The sequence below is a fragment of the Epargyreus clarus genome, unplaced genomic scaffold, assembly GCF_041222505.1.
Source record: "Epargyreus clarus isolate Ecla_fem2 unplaced genomic scaffold, WU_Ecla_fem_2.2 ptg000024l, whole genome shotgun sequence".
NCBI lineage: Eukaryota > Metazoa > Arthropoda > Insecta > Lepidoptera > Hesperiidae > Epargyreus > Epargyreus clarus.
Window position 1 is genome coordinate 9720479 of NW_027332231.1, and position 12572 is coordinate 9733050.

Here is a 12572-nt window from a genome sequence, read left to right on the forward strand (position 1 = left end):
AACTTTTACCTAAAATAATATTTTTGTTACATAATATTTTTTAATTAAAATGGTAACATTATAGATTAAAGATGCACAGAAAAAATAGGTATAGCACAGGCTGCACAGCACAGCACAACTCTACGGCTGCAAAACTAAACTATTGCCGCCATTTTTGTTGTATTATGATTCATATGTGCTCAGGCTTCGATTTGTAAGATTTATCGAAAACTTAAAGAAAATCAATTGCATTATATTATATTTTAGTACTAATTTCACAAACATTTTTTGCGTTACACGAGGCTTCAATATTTCCTGTTGCGGGTAAGTGCTTATTTGATTTAATTTTGTTTTTACGTAGGCAGTAGAGTACTAAAAACTTCATGTCATTTGTATCGATTATAGCCGGTGCTGTTTTTAATATTAATTCTTAACCGAATAGGTATTGAACTCAAAAGAAGTTAATTTGTCACTTTGTTTTGTACGTCTTCCTGGCTTATACCAAATTTATCTCGATATTTCTTTTACTAAGCGTTCTACGTGCAGAAGTTTGGTTATGTGTTTGATGTTTGTTCAATTCCTTGTTGTGTGAAGGCGTACATAAATCACGATAAAATGTACTTTCTCTTTATTGTACATAACATATTATACCTAAATATTTACTTAGAAAAAGCGGGTACCTGTTTAGTATTTTCATCCTCATAAATGAAATTATGACAAATTCAAGTGGCCCTTGATTTTTGACATTACTAACTAATATGGACACAGCTTAGTAAATTTCCGTACTTGGCTGATAACAGAAAAGCAACCAAAAGCATTGTAGTCCAAGTATTTCATTAATAAAAACTATAGGGACACAAATGTTTAATAATGCACACATTAAATTCATACTCAAAGGTATTTATAATTACAATATTTTCCAATACCCACTTATATTTCTTCTATTACAAAATAACTACAGGATTTCATAGAACCCAATAAACATGTAAAAGCAACTACCTGCCCAAATATTTAAACCTATGGACAAATACCTACAAAAAAATTCATAACTTAGCTGTCTACATAGGTAGGACTGCAATTGTAACTTATAATTTATTATTGGCTGAACCAGGGGGAGATTGAGGGACTTAACAAAAAAATCATGTACATCAATCCATCCAATTCAATACATCTGTTATTTTTAGGGCTTGATAAAATTTCGAAAAGATGGACTTTTTACCGACTCCATTATTTTTAGAAACACTTTGTCATAGCATGATGACCTAGGGATATAAATTATGATCTATGTATGTAATAATAGTCCTTCTAATCAATTTAACCAATAATTCTTTATAATCCTAACTTAAAATCTATTAAAAGTGTACCTGGAAAACTAACAAAATATGCAAAAGGAAAATGTACTACTTCTATAACTACAATTTAATTGTACAATTTGTCACTTCCTTAGATTTGGTTTGAAGGATGTTGTCATAAAGATTGCAGAACACATCATTGCTAAACACTTAGTCCTCATAATCAGCAGAAGATTATTCCTCATTAAAAAAAATCATAAATGTCAGTCTTATTCTCATATTTCTTTCATATGACTCTATAAGATTGATAATTAGTTTTGTCATCTACCTATTATTAACACACCACTTAATATGGGGTTTCCCACAGTTTTCCCACAAATAAGAAGAGTTACGGACATGGTTTAACAATGGACAAATGTAGGTTGGTTGACTAATTGGCGTTAATTATATGACACATATTTTACACATGCTGAAAAAAGATTATCCTTATGTTATATTATCCTGATGTCACATTTATCATGTTATAACATTACCATATACTTTAGTATGAAATAGGTAAATGGTATATATCAAATTAAGTAATTTGTAAGCCTTTGAAGAACTACTATAACCAATTTGAAATAGGGTCGAAGTCTTAACTGAGCTAAGTCCCAAATGAGTAGCTACCCTCACATATCAATTTGAATCCTATCTTATATTGGTACTTTTTGCATTGTTTATGTGTATTTGAAAAACATTTGAAAAGTTAATTTGGACATAAAGTACTCATTCTTATGAGATTATTTAAATTGTTATACTTATGAGAAATTATTACTTTACTAAGAATAATGAATGGCAATGAGTCGCGTTGACTACTCGGATTGACTTTAGTACCACATAATATTGTCATTCATATTTTTGTTATACTTTTGCATAGATATTGTTTGGCTAATATGTGAGATGTGAATTTCTATGCATTGTAAACATGATTTAAGATCACAATTAAACCTGGCAAATAGATTTATGAACTAGTATCAAATGTAGTATGGCACTAACTGTGCGAAAGAAACATTGGTACACATTACATACCACAATGATTTAAATTTGGGTCGCAAGCTAAATCATAAATTCGGATCAAATCCATGTTCATCTCTGAGCTGAAAGTAATTCTCATTTTAGAAATTAATAAATTATCAGTTACGTTAAAGGTTACGCCAAACATTGCGATTAACCTTCATATGTATATTCATCATGTATCCTTAAGTTCTAAAGATATGTGACATCTACATGACTACACCTACATGACCAATCTGCACTTGACTAGTATGCTGTTCTTAACCATTACCATTTAAGTTCAGTCTCCAATTCGCAACGATTAGATCTTATTTAATGTATTTTTATGGGGTAACATATCTTTATCAGTCTGTGAGAAGCCCTGCGGTCAGCAGTCATGATTGATGATAATGATTGTAATTTGTATTTAGCATAAAACTGATTACTAAAATATACGAATCATGGAGGGAAATCGAGTTTATTTCCAATTAAAAACACTCGGTCCGTTGAGTACATTTTTACTTAGACCCTTTTTAACGAAAACGCTTGCGAAACATCTTTTCCTTATTTAGCCGCTCCTAATGAACGGCCCTCACCCTAAAATGTAGCTTCGGTAATCCATCACAAAGTCAAACAGCTGTGAAATCTTTCGAGTAATCCATCTGATGGAGCACCGGTACCATATCTATGCTTTCTTGCCTATTGTGTAATTGATTCCCTTTTTTACGAGAGTAGCTTTCGGAAACGGAATCCGAATCTCGCCAGCGTCTATTTTTATGTGGAACGCTACATAATTTCGAGACAGACAGTACTGTTTCTCCGCATAAAACATTTTCGCAAATGTTCTGTTAATATCGTGTGGGTAGTTCTCAAATCTCGTTGAAAATAGGTCTCATTTTAACATTTTGCAGAGAAAGGATAGCAAATTCAAATGATTTTTATTTAATTCAAAATCGAAACAGTATTATTTTATATAAAAAAAGATTATTTATATCATATGTTATAGGAACGTTTTAACGACTACATTCAATAACCCATCAACGATCAGTTGCCAGTCCATAGGGACGCCAAATAGCCTACGATATTTATTGCCTCGCGTGCGTGCAGGGGACTTATTACTGCTTTTACGATGACCACCATTTAATTTCAGTGTACCTACATGCAACATACACCACACGGCCATTACAGCCTGACTATTGTGAAAAAAGGGAACCTAATTGTTGCCTCATCCCTCTAGGTGGCCGCTGTGGAGGCGAAAGGGTGGTTTCGATTGCCACCGGAATAGAAAATACAACATAATAATTATCGGTGGTGGGAGTGGTAGGCTGGGGCCGGTGGTCGCGGTTCCCGCGGTTCGACCGTCAACAAACCGTCGCGCGGCAACCGTTCATGACATATGCATAAGAGCGGCATGGATGGACGGCGCCAGTTAAATATACAAGGACGGCGGGGAAATTACCAGAGAGGCAAATACATATAAGATGCGCTACCGTGTCGTGCGGCACGCTCGCGCCCGTCACCAATTACCCTCACGAAATGTCCAACCGATGCATTTCTTACTATTCACATCTATTTTTGCCTCTCAACCACCGAATTGCTTTCATAAGTCATGAAGGCGACCCCTTTGTACTAATGCATCATTTTATATTCTGTTTCAAATTGCTAGGCTCACGTTAGACCTGATATTAAATAAAACATAACGGAACCTAAACCTTTTTTCGGTTTAAAAATCGTATGACTATATTTTTATTGCATAATAATAAATTCAATACTACATAGTAACGCTTCTATTACACACGAATGAGCTGCCGCTGCGGCTCCTCGTAGTAGTAAATTTTAAACTATAATTTATAGCTTGAGGATATCATACATCTCCTGGATCTGTTCCTCTGTATCCCACTCGGATATACTACTACTACTACTACTAAGTAACATTGTTACTACATTTAATATCTTTAAAAATATTTTTATGTTCCTTCATCACTGTAACAAAAATGTTTCTTTGTACCTTTACAATTATAATTAAACTTATAGAAAATTAAATATAATAAAATAAACTATAAGTAAATATAAAACAACTTATTTACAAAATTTACATATATACAAAAATGAAAAACAAAAACCTTGTACCTTTTTAGTTTTAATTGAATGCGTATTTATTGAAATAAAATCCAGACATGACGTATCATTGCCACGCAATAGTAAGATATGTATTAGTACAAAAGCTGGAAGTTATTACATAATAAGCGTAGTTGGTGACACCACAGCTTATTTTAGCTTTACTGTAGCAGAATACTTGTGGTTCAAAAGATATCAAGGCAGAGGAATTTACATGAGACTTATTTATTTCTCAGGGGTACGCACCTAGCAGGGCAACACTCTTGTATCGAATTTATTAGAGGTAATATCATTACATCCTAAAACAAGTCAATTAATGAAAATAATTCATAAAACTAGCCACCAGTGTGTACCTCTGCTCGATGGAGTGCCGCAAAGAAGTTATGATCGATACAACCATCAAATATTCACGCGACGCCGACCCACGAGGAAAGGGAATGGATAACTATTGTCTGAAAGGCTAAATATCCCCTTGCTAACTGTAATTACGTAAGATAATCCCCAAGTAAGGAGAATTGGATTACCTACCTGAATATGAAATTATTAATTTGTTTGCCTGCAAATTGTTGGCGTTTCTTCCCTTATGATGCATAGATGTTGCTATTCTATCGTTTGTAGTTTCACCATATTTGGTACGATTATATAAGATATGAAAATTTCTTTGAAAACCAATTAGGCGAAATCAACTTTTAAATAATGATAATGAATGTTATAAAGTCAGCGTTTCCAAGCCTTTTTCAGTCCACGGACCCTTAGGAAATCAAGCACAGTTCTTACGGACCCCCTTAATGGAATAAACAGCAAAAAAACGGATTAAGACTTTATTTTAGTTATTACAGATACAAAAAAAAAACAATAGAGAAGGTAATTATGGTAACTGTTTAGTAACAAAAATATGAAAAAAAATAAATAATGTGAAGGTTGGTGTTGCTTTTTTGCAACTAAAACAGGGATATTCGGGTTGATGTTGCTACTAAGCTGTAATCTCAAATCAGATTCTACTTGTAATCTGTTTTCTGTATTTGTTTTTTTATATAAACAACTCTTGTTTTTGCGAATGCTTTTTCACATAGGTATGTGGCTGAAAAAAAGCAGTAAAGCTGCCCTTTTGCATTTAATGAGCGATTTATGTATGGTCCAGAGATGACACCGCGGACCTCCATACATATACTCGAGGACCCTTAGGGTTCCGCGGACCACAGGTTGGGAAACGCGGTTAAAGTAATGAATAATATTATATGAATACTAACAAATTTAACTGCATGTACTAATGAATTAGGCATTCCTGTAATGTTAGTGAATATGATTTAATAAATAAATAAATAAAAAATCAATTGAGGAATTCAAATATTGGCCATATACTGATTTTACGTTCTACTCTTCTTGTTTATTTATTTCGAATTGTACGATTGTTTAATTGAATTAGTTAATTCCGGCGTTGGCAATCTTCATCTTCTGATCCTAATATCTGACCATATGGATAGGTATATACCTACCCGGTAAACCCGAAAAAATGTATGAGTCACTTTTCTGCCTGCCTAGTAATGGCGAAGTTGGCGAACTCTACAAGACAGATTGAAATTTTTAACTGTATTCTGACAGGCGAATGCTGTCGGTCGCTTTGATTTGATATCTTCTAAGATGAGGATGCGATGTGAGGATGCAAGTTCATATTAAAAGTGTAACGTTTCAACCCTACTCTTACTTCTCTTTAGCAAATGTGAGGAAATGTAACAAAGATGTAAGTAAGGTTGTAATGTTTTTACGGCTCGTTGCGTTTCATCCTGACGGGGTGACGGGCGGGTCCTCGAGCGTGAAATAAGCGATATTGCTTTGTGTCAAGTGGCAATCACGGGGCGAGGATGACTCGTTATGATTGCGACTTAATATCATTTTGGAAATATTACTGTGTATGATACAATGGCTTATTCGTTTTCACGTGTTAATGACTTATCTTCACAGCTGTTAAAATAAGAGATTATAGATACAAGCAATTATTTTTTTACAGACATATACAATGTTGAGTAGATTTTAAAATTGGTTTTTACAATATTACCATTGAAAAGGACTTGTGACAAATCACACTAATTAAGTAATTAAGTTAGTTGTTAAGTAACAATGATACGTGAGTTACTATATACCGAGTATTTAGTGAACTATAGGTAAAAGATTACGGAACTCATTCTTTTTCTACCATTTGGCTAGCTTATTCGTAGGTATTCTAAGCGTCAATTTTTTAAAGTAAACAAATATAGAATGGACGATGATACATTAAGAAAATATCTGAGCTCATAGTTATGTTGTACGTACTGTCCAGTTGTGCGTGTGTACAAAGTAAAACTTCATTGAATGTCTGCACATCAATGTTAATCTCATCTACTCCTTTCTCCTCCTACCTTTCTCTATGAATACATTTCTTCACATTTCTTACTTCTAATACTAAAACGTTCTTAAAAAATATTTTTCTTCTAAATTAAAACTAAAATCTTGAAGTGGTCATTACATTATCCTTTAAAATAAACGTGATATTTGATGACGCCTGTGTTTCGCTGAAGGTCCACTGGAGCCTTTATCAATAATATATTAGATCCTCGTCAACCTTTGCGCTTCCTAAATGTCCCCAATTTATCGTATTTGGGTCGGTTTAGCGAAATATGAAAGATGAGAATGTACCTTCTTACATTCGATGGTGCTCGTAAAACCTCGACTCATTAGGTGCTTATTTGAATATCCTGGAATTTATTATATTTTTAGGATTCCGTGCCCAAAGGGTAAACACGGAATCATATTACTGACCTTACACTGACTGCCCGTCTGTAACAGGGCTCTATCTTTTGAACCCTAATAGGAAGATAGTTAAAATTTCACAAATCACAGTTATTTTCTTCTATAACTTCAATGATAACAAATACTGAAAATAAAAAATAAATGAAAATTTGGTGGAATGGTGCCCTCCGTGTGCAGTTCGACTCGATATTTTATCAGTCAAAGTTGCCAAAATGCGTTAGTTTGTTGTTCTTTACCATTGCGTACCACTGTCTTTAGCGCTAACGCATTCTGATTTGAAGGGTTTGATAAGGAATTCATAATCAAATCAGTATCGGTAGATTGGCAAGTTAGAGTAACTATTGATGAAATGTGAATGTAAGACCGTTAATTACGTCTACTAGGATTCCTGACGATCCTGGTGAGAAGAATGGGATAAAATTATTAAAGTCGCATATTGTCATTGGTTCTTGATAATTGTTCAAAATTTTATAATAAATTAATCGGACCGTTCAATGTGGGTAAAATCGAGTTCAAAGATTGCGTTACATACATACATACATACAGGTCAAGCTAATAAAACGGTGGTAAAAAGGAGATTTTCCTAAGCAAATCTGCATGAAGAATAAAAAGAATAACATTATTATATTCTCCTGTTTCGCACTTCGAAGTTTCCTAAATCGACATCTTGATTTCCGAATAAATAATTCTCCTCAATGTGCCAAATCATATTGACATAAATTCCTTATCAATTATTCAGAATCCTAACCAGCCCCAGAATAGGGTTGGTTTGGCTCCAATCACGTAAATTAGAAATGAACAAAATTAAATACTCTTTTTTCGTGACTTTTAACCGCATTTGTTTGAAATATTTTTCTTGTTAAATTGGGAGTCAAAAATGTATATGTTAGTGTGTAAGAGTGTATGTATTGTATTTGAAGTCAAAATACAAATAAAAATTAAGTTTTTTTTATAATATAGAAGTCTCAAAAGAATGTGCAGTTCACCTGATGATAAGTGTTCATTGCCGCTCCTGGACATCTGTTATCAACCCCAGATAAGATGATACCTACAGATATACCTACAGGCGGGAGCTCGTACGAAAAAAGACCGAGGCGGGTCATCACGATGCTCAGCTGTGAGCGAACGACCGACGGAAGGACAGATATAAGCCTCCCAACAAACCAGAATACAGTAGCGCTTAACACTGCTGTTATTAGGCAGAAATGGGTGTTGCGGTAGTGCCTTCGGAGTTAAACACAAAGGATTCTACGCAACCTTTAAAGTTTTGATTGAACGAGCATTGCCACCGGTCATGCGGCTTCTGTCCATCGTAACCTATGTAAAAATAAACGTTTTTGGCTTCAGTGCACGTTAGTAATTGAAATGTATACCTACTATAGAGTTACAATAAATAATAACGTAAAGATAATAGTCGAAGTGGAACAATAGAAAATGGACTGCAGTCATATTAAATATGCATGATAAATACAATAATGATAGGGCACTGAAAAGTAGCAAGACATAAAGTAGGTTCTCGCCTCACTGGCGACTACGGTGGGTCTTCAGACACCCCACAAGTCTTGGGTTGGGTGGCACCGGCCGCTGCTTTCTCACCGCTCGCTGAATATTTCAGCAGCTCGCGAGGAGCAAATTATAGACTTTCCACAATTATACGGTTGTAGTAAAACTTCAAAAGAAAAGCGGACAGCGGCAATTAGGTCAGCCGCATGATTGCGACAGTTGTGATGTTCCCATGGATTTCATGCTGCATTTCTTATAGAACACTTGGCGGAGCTCTCACAATTTACATTAGTTATTAATCGCCAGGTCGCTGGTACCGCATATATTACAACTTCGGCAATAGTGTCTATAAATTCTGTATGCAATAGACATTCCTATAATTTAATAATGAAATTATACATGCAAAAATACCTGAAATTTCAAGTTCTGCTAGAAAACTCGTCGTTTCCATGATTCAATAAAAATACTAAATATCTTCGTGGTATCCGGATGAATATCTTCATGATCTTCCGGATTGATCACTAGTCCAGCTAAATGGTACCAGAAAAAATTAACAATCACAGGGTACTGTACGAAAAAACCAACCTTATAAGATCACTCATGTGTCTGACCGTCTATCTGTCATGGCCAATTTGCTTCGAAAAAACTGGACCAAGTGACTTAAAATTTGGTACTCATATGCTTTTCTGCCAAAGATGAAGATATAACGTAATTTTGAGTTGAAGGCTGACTTTTGAGGGCTGAAATAGAAAATTGTGTCACACAATTGTGTGTGAACAAAAAGTGTGTCAAATGCAAGGGTTTGTAGGGATCTCGAACCTATATTTATTATTTTTTATTACCTACAGTTTTAAATAAGACAAACATTGTCAATCCCCTCCCCACTTGTCTCCGAAACTACTGAGGATAAAATTTTGAAAAAGGCGGATAATAGTTCTTTTGTTTAATATGTAATCAGGAGGCACGGTAGTGCCTCCGCCAAGTCGAGCCAAAGCCAAAAATACATATTACAGGAACAAATTAGAATAAAAAAATAAAGTTTTACATACTGCACCGAATAACACTTTACCACTTTTCCTACATTTTTTTAGATTTAAAACAATATAACAAGAGTTTACCTTGTACTTGTCCGGTTTGATATTATTTGCTTGTAAATAAGTATATTTAGGCTCTTAAGGATAATAATCTTAAACTGAAATATGTACACGTTTATGTATTACAATGGTTTAAAATTGATTCCAAAGTACATTTTGACATTTGAGTCTGGGTTACTGAATACATATATTTTGTCCCAAGAAAGTAAGAAACCCTTGCCACTGTCATTTCTGTAATTGGTTGCATTCGATATTATAGACTAAATTATGTATTCTCCGTTTGCATTTTGTTGTTGTCCAGTTGCCTAGGCGACCATTGTCTTCGACGTCTACCTCGACCCATCGACCTATTAGCTATTGACAAATAGGTGGCTATCTACGATTCACATAGCCACTGTATCTACATACCTAATGTCGCCACACAAACATACATGTCGTGCATGTTTGATGTGCTTCATCATTATGACTATTTGAATGGCCTTCAGATTGATCTTATCAAGACAATCATACAATTATTCATTGCTGTCAGATTGTTGTCTGTTACTTGTTAGAAAGGCTCTGTTAATTTCATGACATCACCTGTTTATTTTTTAGTCACAAATCATTAACTTTTAGTTTACGTAATGCATCTAGTCTTCTTATAAATCAAATCATTCTCATGAGTTTTTTCATATGATATATGAAGGAATTAGTAAAACCATAGGATTATTTTAGTCATTGGTACTCTTTTAAAATCTTAGATGTAGATACAAATTAAATATTAAGGCCCTATTTTTTTCCACTTCCTATCATGATGAATTGATAGTTAGTGCTGAATTTTTAATAATAACTCCTTTATTAATTATTTTTCAATATTTGACAGAGTTCCATTGCGGTCAATTTGTTAAGTGATGTCGTAGGTGAGCATTTGCCTTGCCTAATGACTATGTCGCATGCGATCTCTACATCACTAGCTCCAGTTTATTATGTAATTAATTTAATCGCTATTTGTTTTAAGTCTACGAAAGATATTTTTCATAAGCTTCCTTGTATATTAATATTTTTCTATAAGTTCTACTTTCGATTGTGATTTAAGTCATGGAAACCATGGAGTGGTGAAGAAAACCATCATGATGGTGTTGATGATATAAGTCATCTAAGTAGGCAGAATGCATAATAGTTTAACAATTACAAAAAAATAAATAAAATGACTCATAAAACAATAATGAGCAAGTAGGCATGTGAACTAGCCAGGTGTTTTAAATTGCAAGGCCTCATCAAATTTGCATGATCTGGTATCCCCACACCCACACATGTCAATTTTCCCACGACGATTTTCTTCGATAGTTATAGTTTTGCAAACGATGACGGACGAACGGTTTCTTGAAATGGAGGTCCAAATGAGTATTATGGTAAAAACTTTTAAAAATTAAATTGCTCTATTAATCGTCTTAGTAATTGAGTCTCCAATTGTCCATTGTCCATTCAAGAAACCATTGTTCCAGATCATGCAAATTTGATGAGGCCTTTGCACTTTTACAAAACTCTTCGATTCTTTCGCTCATCTCAGAGTCATGTTTTAAAATTGCATATAATTGGACCCGACATCATATACCTTTTGAAACAGTTTCGAAATCCGAAAATCAGTAGTGCTTGGAGTTAGTACAGTAATGGGAGTGTATGTTTAGTCCATAGTACGCAGGTTTAGAGATCAGAAGTCTGCAGAGATGCGACAGATTAAAAAATGTTGGTGACAGATATGCGTTAGTGTGTTCTATGATAGAGCCGTATCGATCATAATATGTCAATAGTGGTTGAATTAATTTGGTAGCGTAATAACAATCATGTATTTCTTAATTTAACAGTTTCTACTGGATGATACTGAATAAACTATGTATGTAGGTATTTTACGTATAATTATTATGTGATTCTGATCCCGATGTTCTTTTAAAAGGTTTGAATGTCGATGAGATAGTTTATCACCCGATTCTCTTGGCATCAGTAAGGATTTTTTTTAGAAATGCCAATGTGGCATGCAGTCCACCTGATGGACGTCTGTAATCAACCCGTGATGAAATTAGATTCCTACTTAAGTTCGGCCACAGACTTAAATGCCTCTGAAAAGTATGTCTCCCTTACCTTACCCTCAAACCAAAACTCTCAACGGCTGCTGATTGGAAAAAAAATAACATTGTTGTTATTAGGTAGAATTAGGTAGGCGGTGGTGCGGCAGGAGTAGAACTAAGAATTCTAACACCTGCATGATCTACCTTGTTCTTGTTCTGGTTCTTCAGTATAATCATAAAATACTCATGCTTTGTCACTAGCGGTTAATCATCTAAGCAGATTGTCATATCATTTGTAAATCGCTGGTGTTATATAACAACGTATGTATGTGTAGTGTGAGTACTTTACCAATAAAATACACACTACAAATAATTTTCAGGTATAACAAAAAAATAACTTTATTAGGAGTTGAAAGTTTCGTTTGTCCATGGTGTGGGAGATAGTTAGAGTAGTGTGTGTGACGGTGGGAGACATGGAGTAGGGTGTCGTCTTGCGGTGTGAGTCGTTAAGTCGTCGTTTCCGGGGCAAAATGAGAGGTATGGGGTGTATCGAGGGGGTGGTTGCTGGTGCGCATGTGCAGCGGCGGCGCCTCGGAGTCTCGCGCGGGCCTACTAAGACCCGTGTGGAGCCCGACCGAACACAGTCGACTCGCGCTCTCCTCACAAAGAGGACGCCTTCCGTCTTACAATCAATACCAATATGCCACTAATCGCGCTATCTC

General features: G+C 34.8%; 1 protein-coding gene across 1 annotated transcript in view; it reads left to right on the forward strand.

The window, feature by feature from the left end:
* The first annotated feature begins 104 nt into the window (after positions 1-104).
* Positions 105-12572, forward strand: part of HnRNP-K (Heterogeneous nuclear ribonucleoprotein K) — a 33779-nt gene continuing 21311 nt past the window's right edge. The window contains exon 1 of the mRNA XM_073086639.1: positions 105-303. The gene's annotated coding sequence lies outside the window, so the exon portion shown is untranslated. The remainder of the gene's footprint in view (positions 304-12572) is intronic.